The 19,086-nt window shown below is 37.7% G+C and overlaps 1 protein-coding gene across 5 annotated transcripts in view; it reads right to left on the bottom strand.

Annotated features, from left to right (window-relative positions):
• LOC106870480 (tyrosine-protein kinase Fer) overlaps positions 1–18,715 on the bottom strand; it is a 145,307-nt gene extending 126,592 nt beyond the window's left edge. For all 5 annotated transcript variants that reach the window (XM_089365819.1, XM_014916589.3, XM_014916591.3 and 2 more), the window contains exon 1: positions 18,528–18,715. The gene's annotated coding sequence lies outside the window, so the exon portion shown is untranslated. The remainder of the gene's footprint in view (positions 1–18,527) is intronic.
• Positions 18,716–19,086: the final 371 nt, after the last annotated feature.

Genomic DNA, 19,086 nt, shown 5'->3' with positions numbered 1-19,086 from the left:
GGACACATTGGATAATGTGTAGATCTAGTTCCCTGGAAAATAAAAGCAATAGGATAGTCACAGCTGCAGTGTGACTGGTTTGATCACTGGACTCCTTGAATATGGCAGACATGGCGCTAAACAACAACTCAACTACACATGTATACAGACATACTAATATGGTACACGTTAGGAAACAACTAATTTACTGATTATTACTGCGGAACAGAAGAGGAGGAAGCAGGCGTTGGCCGTTTTACAACTTTTGTTTCTACATTTGCTCTTTTTAGTTTCATATATACATGTGTGTGTATGTATATACACTTATACATTTATGCATATATGAAAAGTTCCTGGCTTCAAGGGTATCGTGAATGGCCTGGTTGCAGGCTCAACCATCCAAGTTCTTTTTATATTACAAGGCTTAGTAAAACTGGAGGACTGCTGCAATAAATGTCTGAATCTGAGAGGGGAGGATGTTGAATAAAATCATAATTAGTAGATCCTGCTGTACTTTCTTTTACCCAAAGCAAGGAACTTTTCTGTACCCCCTCCTGTACATATACACTTATATTTACAAATGAAAGAAAAGCGAGCGCTCTGCGCTAGAGTTTCGAGTTACTGGGAGGCTGTCAGTGACCTTACTCGATCATTACTCAGTTTTACAGTAATATGTAGCTGAAACCCTTCAGGTGATTATTATAGAAAAGAACTGTCTGAGAGATTGCTGCAACATATCTTCTGTGTGTGACTGCGTGAAACACTGATTAGTGATGAAGTGAACTCACTCTCTAGTATATATATAGATATATAGAGCTTTAGATAGACACACACACAGAGTCTACCTATACATATAAGCAGACACACACACACACACACATATATATATATATATATATATATATATATATATATATATATATATATATATATATATATATATATATATATATATATATATATATATATACATATGTACATATATCTGCACCAACCTGTGTGTAATACGGTATGCAAATTAGTAGCTCCAATTCTCTGTAGCTACTGGATTTGGTGAGTGCATAAACAGACTGGCTGCTTGTTTCTCTGGGATTGGTCAAACGGATGTAGGCACCTCTGGTGAGAATGATTGAAGCTGGTCATTATTATTTCAATCTATGGAGAGGAATTAGTTAAATTTGCTCTGCTAATATATTTACTACTGAGGTCACCTCACCGGGGAACATACAACCTAGGGCTGCTTTTCTATGGAAGGCCAGCAGTCACCCATGCATACCAGCCTCCCTTCTCCATGCCACCAATGTTATCCAAGGGAAAGGCAAAGGGGCCGATATAGCTTGGCACCAGAAATGTTACAATTCATTTCTACAGCTGAGTGAACTGGAGCAATGTGAAATAAAGTGTCTTGCAGCCCAGTCCAGGAATCAAACTCACAACCTCACGATCATAAGCTCGGTGCTCTAAACACTGAGCCATACGCCTTCACACACACACAAAATAATATGAAGTACTATAATGACACCTTACTGTTTGTTCTAAATAATAACATATATATATATGCACACAACATACATACACATACATGTGCATGTGTGTGTGTTGTGTGCATATGTTTGTATGTGTAGGCAGAAAGATGCAGTGTAAAGAGCTATATTATACTAACCTTAAATTTTTTAAGAAAAAAAGAGAAAAAAAAAATCAGACAATTTGGTTCCAAACTAATTATACATTTGAGGAAAGAGAGACATGTTTGTTAATTAATGCAAAGACAAACATGTCATTATTATTGTTTTCCTGTTCATTCTCTGGTATTCCTATAAGCAAAACTTTAACTCTCTTTCCTTGCATATGCATAAAAACACGTGTTTGTGCATAAACGTACGTGTGTGTGTGGGGGGGGGGGGGGGTCAGTTATCACATCACAATACAGGAATGTTCCACACTAATAATTCTATAGCAGACTTCAGTACTCATTATCACATAGGAATAACAAATACAAATATAAAGGGTTGATAAAACAAGTACCAGTTGAGTACTGAGGTCGGTGTAATTGACTACTCCACCCCACCCCACCCAGCCCTCAAAATTCTGGCTGTGTGCCTATAATAGAAAAGATCTTATCATCGTCATCTCTATAAAATTAAGCTTCAGTCAAACAGAATATTGATCTAGTTAACAATATACTTTCCCGTCAAATTTGTGGCCTTGATCCATTGCTGGAAGCATCAGTAATATCATCAATTTTATGTCAGTTTTTCCATGCTTGCCTTGACTGGATGGATCTTCTCTGGCAGAGCAACCCACCACTTGTTGTGGTCCTTTGTCATCTCAGTCTTGGGATTCAGCCTTCACCACTTCTTATGCTTTCTTTTCCACAAGTTCTTCCACTAGGATCTCTTGCCACCTCTATACATGTCATCTTCCATACAGTCATGGCCAAAAGTTTGGAACATTTAAAAAAAATTGTTATGCCCAAGTACAATTCACAAAATTACAGAAAGTCACATGACTGGCATCAAACATAACTAAAATTTTTTTTTTTTTTAGATAGCCACCATTTTACTGTAATAATATATTGCAAATTAAATATAACTTAGGGTATTTAATATAAAAATTCTAATTTTCAGACCTATGTCCCATACTTTTGGCCACGACTGTATATTCATCACATCTATACCAGCACTGTGGAGGCGCAATGGCCCAGTGGTTAGGGCAGTGGACTCACAGTCATAGGATCGCGGTTTCAATTCCCAGACCAGGCGTTGTGAGTGTTTATTGAGCAAAAACACCTAAAGCTCCACGAAGCTCCGGCAGGGGATGGTGGCGAACCCTGCTGTACTCTTCCACCACAACTTTCTCTCACTCTTACTTCCTGTTTCTGTTGTGTCTGTAATTCAAAGGGTCAGCCTTGTCACGCTGAATATCCCCGAGAACTACGTTAAGGGTACACGTGTCTGTGGAGTGCTCAGCTACTTGCACGTTAATTTCACGAGCAGGCTGTTCCATTGATCGGATCAACTGGAACCCTCGACGTCATAAGTGACGGAGTGCCAACACACATACCAGCACTGCCTTCTCTTTTGCATTCTACATTTAATTCCTTTTATACCCAGTTTTTCTCCCAGCTCACTTATGCCCTGCTATTCATGTACACTAATATTTCACGCTTAGTACAGCATGCTCACCTCAGTTTTTTTTCCAGCCTTTGCACATCTCACGTCTTCCTTATTCAATGCCAATGTTTCCTGAACACACAACATTACACTTACTACAATCTGGCCTTCACATGGAAGATTATCTTTTTATTACCAGCAGAGACAATAGTAGCCTGAACTTCTTCCACCCCCATTCTTCTCTGGCTACTCATGCTTGTGGAATACCCACACACATCCACGCCTAACTGGGTCACCTAGATAACAGAAGCTATCAACAACTTCTAGGAAGTCTACCGAGTATTCGAGGAAAGAATTTATTTCAAGGGTGCTCTTATTCCTGGTCATCAGCTATATAGAAAGTCTTTTTTTCTGTTAGCCTGCCTGTAATCCGACAACTGCACCTCTTTTTGTGTACTGTTTCAGTTGTGCTACTGAATTGAAAATGTCTTGCGTAGGATGTAAGCAATGCCTAGCAGAGTTCCTTCGGACTGTGTATAATAATGTTGAAAGCTTTAGTGTTTTTGCTTTTTATTTGTTTGTTTTTTTTTCTTGATTGAAACTAGAACTCCAGTTATTATTGGTACTCATTTAACTATAAAATCAACTGTAATTGAGGATACTGATGATCAAGAATATTCCAGTTATGACCATCTCATCGTTTTAATGGTATGTAGGACTACATCATCTAATCATATGAGTATTGTAGGACTACATTATCTAAGATGAATTGAGACCATCTCATCTTTTTAGTGGCGTGTAGGACTACATTGTGGATGCGCAATGGCCCAGTGGTTAGGGCAGCGGACTCGCGGTCGGAGGATCGCGGTTTCGATTTCCAGACCGGGCGTTGTGAGTGTTTATTGAGCAAAAACACCTAAAGCTCCATGAGGCTCCGGCAGGGGATGGTGGCGAACCCTGCTGTACTCTTTCACCACAACTTTCTCTCACTCTTACTTCCTGTTTCTATCGTGCCTGTAATTCAAAGGGCCAGCCTTGTCACACTGTGTCACGCTGAATATCCCCGAGAACTACGTTAAGGGTACACGTGTCTGTGGAGTGCTCGGCCACTTGCACGTTAATTTCATGAGCAGGCTGTTCCGTTGATCAGATCAACTGGAACCCTTGACGTCGTAAACAACGGAGTGCCAACAAGGACTACATTATCTAACATGCCCCTTCCTGACGGTTGTATGGCTACTATTTCTAGCAGAGTGAGTAACCACATAAGAGATTTCCTCACTGCCTCATTTAATCAAGGGGCAAATTTTAGTATTGTCTCATTGACCTGGGGCTTTTTACAAAGTTTTACAAGAAACAAAGAAATATTCCAGTATATCTTCATAATGTACTTCAACCTTATTATTTCTGTCTATTTCCCGTTTTCTACACAATTTAGAAATACATTAATTGTCAATTAGATATATTCATTTCAAATTTTGGCACAAGGCCAGTAACTTCAGGAGCAGGAGTAAGTCGATTACATTAACTCCGGTACCCAACTCGTACTTATTTCATCGACCCCCAAAAGGATGAAAGGCAAAGTCCACCTCAGTAGATTTGAACTCAGAGCTTAAAGGTGGATGAAATTTCACCTAAGCACCTTTGTCCAGCATGCCAATAATTCTACCAACTTGTTGCCTTAATTGTCAATTAGATATATTACATTAATTTTGCAGTGATTCCCACACTTTGAATCGTATAATCTATAGAATACGCACATCCTGTTTCACTTCCCATAGCACACCCCTATTTCGCTAGCCACAGTATATCCTATTTCAGTGCCTCCTCCAATACCTATAGCACATGCTGTTCCAGTAGTCATAACACACTCTGCTTCAGTATTCATATTACATCCCGACCCAGAGCCAGTAGCACACACTGTCTAATATCTACCAACTAAATCATATCTTTTATCATTTACTTGTTTCATTTGGTCATTAGATTATGGCCATGCTGGGGCACCACTTTGAAGTAGTCAAACAAATCAATCCCCAGTACTTTCTTTTCTTTTTCTTTTTAAGCCTGGTACTTATTCAATTGCTCTCTTTTGCCAAATCGCTAAGTAACAGGGATGTAAACACACCAACGCTGGTTGTCAAGCAATGGTAGGAGACAAACATTTCCACACACACATACATACATACATACATACATACATACATACATACACGTGTGACAGGCTTCTTTCAGTTTCTGTCTACCAAATCCCCTCACACGGCCTTAGTTGGCCCAAAACTATAGTAGTAGACACTTCCCCAAGGTACCATACATACAGTGGGACTGAATTTGAAACCAAGTGGTTGGGAAGCAAAACTTCTTACCACACAGCTATGCCTATGCCTGTGATAGAGAAATTAATATTTTCCAGTTTCAATTTCAAACCAGAACTGGGTTGGCTTTTTCTACTATCACTCAAGATTGAAATAATGTATCAGCAATAAACTTGAAAAGGTTCAATTAAGTATATCTTCCTTATATCTTCCTTTTAAAACCGGTCATGAGCATAAATATGATATTAATAGTTTAATAAATAAAGCTGATAGCAAAAATAAAAATTAGTAACTTTCATTCATACATTGTGTGTATGCTTTTGTGTAAGTGTGAAAAGGTGTTTTGGTGTGTGTTAGTGCTTTTGTGTATATTTGATTATAAGCTTGTGTGTGTGTGTGTTTGTGTGCTTTTGTGTATGTATGGTTGTATCCTTTGTGTATTATGTATGTGTGTGTGTGGACTTTTGTGTATGGTATGTATGGTTGAGTTGTTTTCTATAGATGCTAGTACTTTTGTGTGTGAATGTGCGCATTTTTTATGGGTGAGTGTATGGGAGGGTTCACATGTAAATGTGCATTTCTGGTGGTGGTGGTGGTTGCATCTGCGTATGAGCATATATGCATTTATATCTGTGTATCCCTGTGTTTTACAATTCTTATGTGTGCATGTGTTTGATTCATGTGTGTATGTGTACGTATAAGAGGAGTGCATATGCGTGTATGTGTATACATACATTTCTCCCTCTCCCTCTCTCTCTCTCTCTCTCTCATATATATATATATATATATATATATATATATATATATATATATATATATATATAGGTGTGTGCATTCATTTGCATTCCTGTTTGAGCAAAGACATGTATGTATTTTCATCCATGTGTGCATGTGCATTGCTGGTACATTTAGTTGTGTGTACTCATAGTGCGTCTGTGTGTGTGTGTGTGTGCGCATTCCTGTGTGTCTGTGCTTATGCAATCACGCATGTAAACCTAGACAAAGTCTTAAAATATCATCCTTCCACAAATATTTGGTTTCATTCGATCAGTTGCAGGCAAAAAAAAAAAAAAAAAAATAGCAACACTAAGAATACCAACATGAACAACAACAATTTACTCTAAAGCAACTAAATCGGTTAAAAAAAAAAAGTAAACAAATAATAATAAAAATAGAAAAACGCCAAAAAACACAGACCTAGTGGTACATGAATTGTCATTTGAGATTCAGGTATTACTTTTACTTCAGATGTTATTGTAATTTTTTTTAGTTCGTTTTATTCTGTTGTTTTAGCCAGTGTAGGTTAAGTAGTAATGTAACTGGTGAGATACCTGCATTGTGTGGGAGCAGGTGACTTACTACCTGCACTCTGTCAAATAAATGGTACGAGGGGGGGGAGGGGGTCAAAGACTTCAAACTATCACCATTTCAGGCTTTGTTTCTTTTTCTTCTCTTTTCTTTTTTTAATGACTTAGTCAGAGGAAAGTGAATGTAATTTGGCCTGAGAGTTACAGTATCATGATCAGATCATAAAGGCTGCGGGTTCAAATCCTGGATGGGTGGTATGTTTTTGTCCTTCAGCAAAGCACTTCATTTTAAGTTGCTCCAGTCAACTCAGCTGTAATGAACATCAACCAAGTACTGGTGTAACTGTCTCTCCCTCCAGCAGTCACATCCTCGGTGTTCCACTGGGGTGAGGTTGAGTGAGCTTAGAGAATGTCTGATGTCTGCTTACAACTTGAAAACAGCAATAGCATGGTAGGTGTTATCAAGACTTTATACCTAAAACAATTAGCAACAGCTTGGAAGATGTTACCAAGACTTTACACCTAAAATAATTAGCAACAGCATGAAAGATGTTACCAAACCATAAAAGCTTCACTTGGGTGAGGTCGAGCGAGCTGAGATAGTATCTGCTGTCAGCTTACAACTTGAAAACAGTTAGCAATAACATGACAGATGTCGCTAAGACTCCACACCTAAAACAATTAGCAACATGGTAGATGTTACCAAGACTCTACAGCAGAAGCAATTAACAACAGCATGGTAGATGTTACCAAGAGTTTACACCTGAAATAATTAGCAACAGCATGAAAGATGTTACCAAACAATACATTCTCATGGGTGATGACTGGCTATACAAGTCAGAGGAAGATGGGCATTGTCTGTACTTCTTTCCCATAACTACACTGTCATTTACTTCCTCTCCTCCTCCTATGATTCTTTCTTACAGCACAAGTTTAGTATTTCTGCCTGCCACCAAGCCTTGTATGTACACTCATGCAACATCTCTTATGTTAACTCTCTCTGTTTCTGTCTTTTACTCTCTCTCTCCCTCTCTTTTCCTCTCTCAATATAATGTAAAGCCTGACTGGAGAAACCAATCAACTAACAAACCAACCATTCAGCCATTTATATTGGCTATTATTATACAAAGATTTAAGGCAGCCAGCTGGCAGAATCATTAGCACATTGGGCAAAATGCTTAGTGGTATTTCGTCTGTCTTCACGTTCTGAGTTCAAGTTCCGCTGAGGTCAACTTTACCTTTCATTCTTTCAGTGTCGATAAAATAAGTACCAGTCAAAATATTGGAGTAGATGTAATCGACTAGCCCCCTCCCCCAAAATTTCAGGCCTTGTGCCTAGAGTAGAAAGGATTATTATACAAAGATTAATGATACTATCCATCCACTTGGATCAACTCTACCTTATACAATTTAGTCCTAAATCATCATCATCATTATCGTTTAACATCCGTTTTCCATGTTGGCATGGGTTGGACGGTCTGACTGAAAACTGGTAAGCCAGGGTCTGCACCAGGTTCCAATCTGATTTGGCAAGGTTTCTATGGCTGGATGCCCTTCCTAACGCCAACCACTCTGAGAGTGTAGTGGGTGTTTTTAACTTGCCACCAGCATGGGTGCCATTGACTTGACACTGGCACCGGCCACGACTATGGTCTCACTTGGCTTGACAGGTCAGCACAAGCACGGTATATCACCAAGGGTCTTGATCACCTGTCATTGCCTCCATGAGGCCCAATGCTTGACCGGTGCTTTTTACATGCTACCAGCATGGGTGCCAGTCAGACAGCACTGGCATTGGTCACGACTGGCACTGGCATCGGCCACGATTATATATTATGTTTTATCATTTAAGTCATAATTTACTTTAATTATTAAAGACTGTTAAGTATGATTTGAGGAAAATTTGGCTACAATTTCTCACAGATTGGTGAAATGCATAAGGCTGTGGTAGAGACCCTCTTCTGCTAACATTTAAATTTGAAAACCAACCCCTGTTAATGACATTGTCTATAATAACCCATATGTTAAAAAAAAAAAAGAAAACAGTTTAAGCCTATAAGTTGCATACTTATGAATTTGGATAATTAATGATTCATTATTTTTCTCAACATATATGTACTCCAACAGGTTCTTATGCACTTATAGATGCTCTGGTTATTAATAAGGTTCTCCAGTACTCATACAGTGGCTTCCCTTGTCAGCCTCTTGAGGGAAATTTGACTGCTGTTTCTAGTACATCAAAAAGTGGGTCTCTACCATAGCTCTATGCAGTTGGTCAATCTACTAAAAACTGCAGCCAAATATCCTTCATATCATACCTAATAGTCTGTAACAAAGAAGAATGCTGGATAATATGATTGTAGGTAGATTATGTTTTAATTTATTAAGATATAATTATAATGTATTTAGGAACAGTTTGTATAATACAGGATCGTCATGGCTGGAATGTTTTGGATCATACAATCAGAACTGACTTGGTACTAGCTAAGCCATCACTTACACACAAATACAACCTAGTAGCTCGCACCACCAAATTGTTTTAGGTCCCTCTGTAGTGAAAAAGCGATATAGACAACCTCTCAGTATTCTCTCTTTTGACCCAATGGAACATCAAGGATGTGATAGCTTGAAGGGAGAGAAGGGTGCATTGAGCCTTGGGCCAACCAAAGCCTTTAAGAGGATTTTTAGACAGAAACTGAAAGAAGCCTATTGTGTGTGTGTGTGTGTGTGTGTGTGTGTGTGTGTGTGTGTGTGTGTGTGTGTGTGTGTCTATGCACATGTGTCTTTGTGTCGGTGTTTGTTCCCCACCACTGCTTGACAATCAGTGTTGGTGTGCTCATGTCCCTGTAACTTAACAATTCAGCAAACAAAAACCGATACAAGTACCAGGTTTAACAAAAAGTAAGTACTGGTGTTGATTCATTTAACTAAAACTTCTTCAAGGCAGTGCCCCAGCATGGCCGCAGTCTAATGACTGAAACAAGTAAAAGATAAAAGATACTGCACACAATTCCTGCAACGATCAACTAAAAAAATTTTACTGATAATATATGGAGATTAATGCAATTTAAAATTTCCCAAACACCATACACACACAACTTCTATAAACATTGACCTTTCCAATAGGAATCAAATACTTCTAAGTTGTTTTTTTTTTTTTTTTTTTTTTTTGTGGGAGTGGGGGGTGCAAATTCTACGAAATTTACTTTGCCTTCCAAGAATCAGTCAATAAAATAGGATCAGTTTAACTGCTGATGCAACATCCAGTTTCACGAATCAGTAGAGTATTTAGTTTCATCCTGCACCATTCTGAATTCAAATCTTGTTAAGGTAAATTTGCCCTTCACTCCTCAGTACTCGATACAATAATTACCTACTGCTGCTGCTGTTGTTGTGTAATTCTGGGCAGCCTTGGTCTTATACATGAATAACCCACTACAGTAGCAGCAGCAACATTATAAAATCAGCAAATGATTTGTCATCATGCAGTGTTGAGCTTAACTCCTGCAGTGAAAAGAACTGCCTGTGATAAGACAAACCAGCAGCCTATCTAGTGATAGATTTATCTCTTGCCGTTTTAATGTTTAAGAAACCAAAGATGAATACCAACTACATGCTTCCTTGTGATTCAAAAAAAGTTGTTAGCTAAGAAAGAAGTATATTTCTGACCATGTGAGTGTATTCTGTGAATTTGTGTGTGCATGCATGCATATCGCAGTGTATGTAAGTGTGACTAAATGGTTAAGAAGTTTGTTTCACAATCTGACGCTAGGTCTGATTTCACTGTCTGGTACTTTGGGCAAGTATCTTCACACATAACATCTAAATAACTCTGACTCTGAAAGTGAAATTGGGTAAACAATGTTAACTGAGTGTAAGACTGTCGGATGGACTATTATGGACTGAAGGGAAAAAGGACACCCTTTGGTTATGAATGACCATGGGATTGCACCTAGAAAGTTACCTTCCAAGGCACAAGTCTGGGCAAAGTTATTTATGGAAGACTAGCAGTCACACATGCATACCAACCTCCTCTCTCCAGGTCACAGATGTTATCCAAAGGAAAGGCAAAGGCTGATACAGCTTGACACCAGTGACATTGCAACTAATTTCTACAGTTGAGTGAACTGGAGCAACATGAAATAAAGTGTCTTGCTCAAGAGCACAACACACAGCCCAACCCGGGAATCAAACTCACTACCTCATGATTGTGAGCCCAATGCTCTAACCACTGAGCCATGCACCTTCACATGGACTATATATTGAACTTATTGTATTGAGTTTACTTGTATTCAGATTTTATCTTGGAACTATGTTAATAAAATGATTTACATCCTTACCAACTCTCCATTTTCTCACCTTTTATTATATATATATATATCTATATCTATATATAAGCAAACACAAATGCGGGATTGTATTGAACAAATGAGGGAGATGCATTTAATACAAGTTGTAGTCACTTCTTGAAACTGAAGTTTATCTCCCAACTCAAGTTTCATGCAACTGCAATCTTCAGGCTAGAACAGGTAGCCGTGGTGTGAAACTCAAGTTGTAAGATAAAAACTCAGGTTCAATAATATCAATGTGTGTGTGTGTGTGTGTGTGTGTGTGTGTGCGCGCGCGCGTGCATGCGTGTGTGCGATAGTAGTCACTTGTAATCTGAGAATGGCAGTTCTGAAATTTCTTGCTGAACAACCTGCACAAATGATTTGTTTGCAGCAGTGGTTCTCATCTGAGGGTCCATATAAGATTTTTGGTGGTCCACGCAGCAAAATAGTCAATTAGAGATCCGAAATAGTAATTTAAGGGCTCCTGAAAAAAATTTTGCTTTAGATATATGTATTAGTATGTATTGCAAGAAACAGCTTGATTTTCCTTTCTCTAACATTTTACATAGTTCAACCTACAGAAATTAATGTGCGAAAAAGGAATTTCGAAAACAGCTTCTACAAAACTAGTTTTTAACCATCAAATGGCTATGGAGGTCCACCAGAATAAAATAGTAATCAAAGGGGTCCATAGATAAAAAATGGCTGAGAAACCCTATTTTATAGCAATCAAATGTTTTTTTACTGTACATTATCTCACTCCCTCCATCAAATCACCACTGTCTGTACAGGTGCACAGTGTACCACACATCAGATGTCAAAGTGACTGCAGAGCAACATGAGATGAAGTGTCTTGCTCAAGAACACATTTCACCATCTAATCCAGGAACTGAAACCATGATCTCGTGATTGTGAATGCAACACTATAACCACTAGACCATACACCCTCACAATATATCTCCATCCACACAAACACAAACACACTGAGGAGGTGAATTAATAAGATTATATAGAGTTTCAACAAGCAATCATGTAATCCTAGCAGTTTATTGGCAAAAATGCATGTACGTTTTATAGAGCATAAAAGATTGTATATGTTTCCTGTATTTTACTAATACACACACACAAACACTCTATCATCATCATCATCGTTTAACGTCCGCTTTCCATGCTAGCATGGGTTGGACGATTTGACTGAGGACTGGTGAAACCGGATGGCAACACCAGGCTCCAGTCTGATTTGGCAGAGTTTCTACAGCTGGATGCCCTTCCTAACGCCAACCACTCAGAGAGTGTAGTGGGTGCTTTTACGTGTCACCTGCACGAAAACGGCCACGCTCGAAATGGTGTCTTTTATGTGCCACCCGCACAAGCCAGTCCAGGGGCACTGGCAACGATCTCGCTCGAAAATCCTACAGGAGCCAGTCAGGCGGTACTGGCAACGGCCACGCTCAAAATGGTGCATCTCATGTGCCACCCGCACAAGAACCAGTCCAGGGGCACTTGCAACGATCTTACTTGGCTTGCCGGGTCTTCTCACGCACAGCACATTTCCAAAGGTCTCGGTCAGTAGTCATTGCCTCGGTGAGGCCCAATGTACGAAGGTCTTGCCTCACCACCTCAGCCCAGGTCTTCCTGGGCCTACCTCTTCCACGGGTTCCCTCAACTGTTAGGGTGTGGCACTTTTTCACGCAGCTATCCTCCTCCATTCTCACCACATGTCCATACCAGCGCAATCGTCTCTCTTGCATGCCACAACTGATGCTTCTAATGTTCAGCTTTTCTCTCAAGATACTTACACTCTGACGGGTATTCACATTGACATTACACATCCAACGGAGCATATATATATATATATATATATATATATATATATATATATATATGTATATATACACACACACACACATATATATTATACATATGTATAGCCCAACCCATGTTAGCATGGAAGATAGTTGTTAAATGATGATCATGATTATATATATATATATATATATATATATATATATATATATATATACGTGTGTGTGTGTGTGCGTTTGTGTGTGTGTATATGTTTAAAATAAGGCTATAAAACATTAAATAAAACAATATTTTAAGTGTGTGTGTACATGCATAATTCTTGATAATGGTTGCTTGAGAAAATGCTAATATATAAAGACTGCAATCTAGTGTTATTGATGCACAGGGTCTGCGCAAAAAAAGGATCGCAGGCAGAGCTTATGAAGTGTGCAAATTAGAGAGAAAAAGGAGAAAGAGATGTGTGAGAGGGATAAAGTAATAACATGCAACTGATAAAGAGAATAAACAGTCAAAGAGAGAAAGGAAGAGGGGGAATAGAAAAACTAAAACGGATTACACAAGAAGAGAAATTTAATGAAATGTTTTAATGAGAGAGAACAGGGGAGAGGAAGGAAGAGGGATGATGTAAAAGAGGAAGAGATTGGGAGTAAAAGAGAAAGTGAAAAGAAAAGGAGTTTGAAAGGACGGAGAAAAATGATGGGGTTTTTCAAGGCTGGAAAAAGGGAGCAAGTCGGCATGAGAGAGAAATAGGAAAGAAAAAGGGGTGGAGAGAAAAAAGAAAGCCAAAGAAATGAGAAAGAATTTTTTTTTTTTTAATATAGGGAATTGGAAAAAGAATGAAACTAGGGAATTGAAGTAAAAAACAAAAAAAAAAGGGATAATCTGAAAGGAAAAAGACAGAAAATGTAGGAAGAGAGGGGAAAAAATTGTGAAAATAAAGGAGCAAAAGTGAGAAAGAGATGAGGAAAAAGAAAGAAAAAAAGAGAAGAGAAAGAGAGAGAGAACATGATGGAAATGGAGTTAGTTTATTACTATTTGTGTAACCTATTCATTGCAGGTCAGGTCAGCATTATAACGGTGTGGGAGAATGAGTAAGTCTAAACAGAAGTCCAGTCCCTACTACAATAATAATACTGCTACTATTATAAAACAAGAGCAATGAATGAATGCTAGGATAAAAGGCTGACGGCTGTCGTAGAGCGCAGGAGGTGGTAGGGAGTACACATGCCTCATCTCTGAAAATCTAATCCCTAATTTGTTCATCAAAACAAACGTCAACTTGGAGGAAGGCGCTCGTTGGCACGTGTTACTACTATGACAAAACCAAATTGCTTCCCTAACCAAACTGCTGCTATAGCGATAAAGCATTGTTTCTTGAGATTTAAAGGGAATATAGGGGTCCTCTACCGTTTTCTTTTCCTCCTTTTTTTTCTCCTGAAACTATTGATTATTAAAACCACCACCCCAAAAATAAAAAGAGAAATAAATGATAATTCTCTGCTGAAAGAAGAGAAAACATTTATCTTTGATAACGATTTTATTTGAATATTAAAAAAGGGGTGTTTGCCAAAGGGATTTGTTTTCATTTCAGGAAAACAGAGAAATTGTTGTAATTTCACTTATACACCAAATTCTGAAATAATGAGAGCCCAACACACATAGCAAGGAAACAAATTAAACATCTGCACTTCACCCCCACCCCACCATCTGTCCCTTTATAAATATTTCTGGCATTCCTTCGGTAACAGCAGATCAGGGGACGTGTAAGAATAGGTCGTCGCAACACCTACACATAATAAATTATGTATGCCAATGTACGTACGCACGTATGCATGCTTATAATAAACATGCGCGCATGTGTCTATACACATGCATGAATGTTCGGCGTGTTGATAAATGCATGTGTACATACAAAAATACGCGAAACACGCAAATATAAACAACCAAACATACACAAAACAATGCACGCACGTAAATATCTACATATACATATATATATATATATATATATATATATATATATATATATATATATATATATATGTAGATATATATATGTATGTATGTATATACGCGTGCGCGAGTTCCCACATGTACATAGAAACATGCAAATAACAGTCATTGAGTCGTTCGTTCTACCTGAACTGGTGCTACCTACTGCATCAGCTAGGGATTATTACAACACCAATTTCTGCTGGTATAGACTATACAGGAGAGACGAGAAAACACAACCAAGGGAGCAATTAACAGAAAAACAAATATTAACAATAGTTCGAAAGTATTTCTCTATATTTAGAAAGAACCTTGCATGGCAATCACAGAACTGAGCTGGGGAATACAGCAGTAAAAAGGGATGAATTTGTGAACTACTGAGTGATTTAGTAGGGAGGAAGGCAAAATAGGGGATGCTGTTAGAAAGACTATTTTAAAAGAGAAAATAATTTCAATGAATGTTAGATAATCGGGACTTTTTTTTCCCCAAAGAGAAAGGGGAAGGGGTAGGAAAATGGGACTGAACATTTAATTAAAATAAATCAGGCCACAATGTTGTTGTCATGGGCACGCTGAGAAATGAAAGGGTTTATGTCTATCATTATTGGTAATAGTAGTAGCATAAGCTTTATTGAAAACTGATCCTTTGGATTCCTGGTAATAACCTATTTTCGATTGAAATCCGAATGTCCCTATATATATACACACATACACACATGTATATATACAAATATATATATATATATATATATATATATATATATATATATATATATATATATATATACATATGTGTGTGTGTGTACATATATATATATATACCGATATATATATATATATATATATATATAAGTACATGTGTGTGTGCAGGTGTGTAAGTATATTATACATAAATTCACGTGTGTAGGTATATGCACACACACACACACACACAAACATGTATATATACACATGTGTGTGCATATGAATATACATATCTATCTATAGGTAGATAGATAGATATCCATTATTCTATACACTTGTATACGTGTTTTAGTATGGCTGTGTACCTCTCTCTCTCTATATATATATATAATTTAGTAAAGTCAATATCGACAAGCTGAAGAGTTTTCGACAATATTCTCTCTCGCACACACACACACACACACACACACATTTTCATCTGACGCTTTTAATGAACATTATGACATTTATCAAAAAAGCTCCTGGTCCGTCCAATATAAGCGAAAGCGAAGTTTACAGGATAATCGGTGCTTGACTAAGTTTGTGACGGAGGAAGAGGGGAAGACAGGACACCAAATTAAAATTGGTACCTAATTGTTAGAGGCAGACAGGCTGGCATTATTATCTTGCAAAGAATGATGACAACCACTCGGGAAACAATCGCCCACACGTAATATTAAGTCGATCAGAAGAACTCTTAGCCATAGATTAGATTTTGTTCACTGTTTGAGTGCGAGTGTGTGAGTAAAAGAAAATAAACAAGCGATAAGGCGAGGCGTACAACGAACACACATAAATAAAATATAGATAATTAATTTATACATCTACGCTCACATATTTAAAGCCGCTATGAACTCTAAAAACACTTATCTACACAAATACATATTTGTATTTATTTGTTTTGGTGCATTAATATATGTATACACATACATACGTGTACACATATATATACACACACATATAAACGTATATATGTATATATGGTCCGTGTGTTTGCACACACACACACACACGTATGTATGTATATATATATATATATGTGTGTGTATATATATGTATGTATATATATATATATATATATATATATATATATATATATATATATATATATATATATATATAGTGTATATAGACACACACACGTGTGTATGTGTTGAGTAGTAGGCGTGAGTGACTTCTGTCTCCAAGCAAAACATGGGTGGAGCTGGCAAGAGTGAGTAGTTCCATGATGACTGTCAAACAATCTAGACTCAAATCGTGGTGGATAAGAGTTGGAAATCCAGATGAACATCTACTTTCTATTGACTTGGGAATTCACACGTCTATTATTTGTATAAGTGTGCAGTTGTAGATATAATAAAAGGGGATGAGGTATGATTTACCAGTTAAAGGCTACTTGACTTACATTGCGAGTAAGAAGCCGCTGATAAACTAAATAATAATTTCTTACATCATAGGGCACAGTGCTTCAATTAATAGGGTAGGAGGAAATGTTATGAAGCGACGTTCATGCCTTTCTCAAGAGGCATTATATATATAAGAGGATTTGAAACTGCATCACGGACTTTAGTCTCTCGGTAGCATAGTTCTGTTCTACTCTTTATATAACTATCATAATACAAAAACTTAATATAAGGCACAGCACAAAGACATATTTATGTAGATGGGAAACTGGGATAAAGTAACGATCGTACTTTTTCAACGGCTAAAAGAAGGCGAAATGTGAAGTGTGATGGCTATAAACATATATAGTGATGCAACGGTTTTGAACCCCAATAAGTCATTTATACCTGGCTGATCAAAAGTAACAATGACAATTTAGCGAGGCTTAAGATACCTTAAAATACCACGTTTATTTACAGTTGGTCACGGTACAAGAATGTTGATAGCAATGGGTCTGTCTGACACTGTGTGAGTACACTACAACAATATTCGTTGTGTACAGGTACACTGCGGTTGATTTATATAATTTGTAAACGTACGTGTGTTGTATTGTCTTTATTGCGGTATATAAAACAGGGATGTGTACAAATATCTCACCTTAAAGAGATTATTGTATACACAATCACAAACACATACGTGTGTGTGTGTGTGTGTGTGTGTGTGTGTGTGTGTGTGTGTGTGTGTGTGTGTGTGTGTGTGTGTGTGTGCGTGCGCGCATGTGGGTGTGTATTTAGTGACACTTCCTCGTCTAAGAGTTTCGGTGTTTATGATGGCCGTATGTATATACATGCTTCATGGAGGAGCATGTTAGAAGACCTTAATGACAAAAATAACTCGGCTTAGCATTGAAGGTTTACAGACTTTTATATTTTGTCAAACAAATACACATTGCACAATTATGATATTGTTAATCACCATTAATACTAATGATAACTATTATCATAATTCATCCTTTCGGAGGTCGATAAAATAAGTACCAGTTGAATACTGGGGTCGAAATTATCGACTTGCCCCCTCCCTACAAAATTTCATGCCTTGTGCCTATGATAGAAAGAATGATTATTATTATTATTATTATTGGAGATAGTGGTAGTGGTTGTAGTGGTGCTGAAATCACAACAAATTTTGTTTTTAATTAATCACAAGCATCATCTTTGATCACTTCCTGGAGAGAACGGTCTTTTGAACGAACGTAGGGAAATGATGGGTGTGATTGATGGTCGAAATGGGGAGCGAAAAGAAAAACCGACAAGAGAAAGAAAAAAACAAAAACAATCTCTTATTTACAAAGAAGTATTCAGGATCAAACATACATAATACTATCTATATAAATAGATTAGATAAATACGGGTAGAGAGAGATCTCAGTAGTAAACGAACGAACGGACGGACGGGCAGATGAAGGGACGGCATAACACACATTAAATTGACAAGAAATGAGATCAGAGAATATAAACAAGTTGACCTATGGATGATTCAAATTTAAAACAATTAGTACAACTGAAAAGGAATGTTAGCTTACTTGATTTAGGTGTTTTGGCTTCTTTGTAATATTTTTTCTTTGTAATTTTTTTATGGCAACCGGTAGATATTTTCACTTGAATGTCACAACATGCCCGTTTACAGTACACCGACAGACAGAACAGGCGACGGTTCCTCCTTAGGTATGTATATCTCCCACTCTGGTTACTAGTCTTTCTCTTTCTCTCTATCTCAGTGCTGGGTAATTCAGCCACTTGGAGCACTCACTCACGCACACACTCTCACTCAACTGCTGGCTACACTCGTTTATTTTATTTCTGCTTTACTCACTAACATACGTCATCAGTTATTGCTTTGCTGTCTACGTCACAAACTATTGCATAAAATCTATCTCCATCTCTGTCAACCTGAATAATTTTGTCTTTTTTTTTCACTCTTTGATCTCTCAGAATTTTGGCTCTCTCTCACTCTCTATCTCTGTCCCTCTCTCACTGGCTTCGCTATTCCTCTCTCTGTCTCTGTCCCTCTCTACCTGTCCCCCTCTTTCCCTGTATCTTTCTCTCCCTGTCCCTCTCTCTCCTTCTTTCTCTCCGATTTCT

This window comes from Octopus bimaculoides, chromosome 18 (genome assembly GCF_046866305.1).
Source record: "Octopus bimaculoides isolate indiv1 chromosome 18, ASM4686630v1, whole genome shotgun sequence".
Lineage (NCBI taxonomy): Eukaryota > Metazoa > Mollusca > Cephalopoda > Octopoda > Octopodidae > Octopus > Octopus bimaculoides.
The sequence above is the reverse complement of the archived record's forward strand: the minus strand, read 5'-3'. Positions and strand labels throughout refer to the sequence as shown.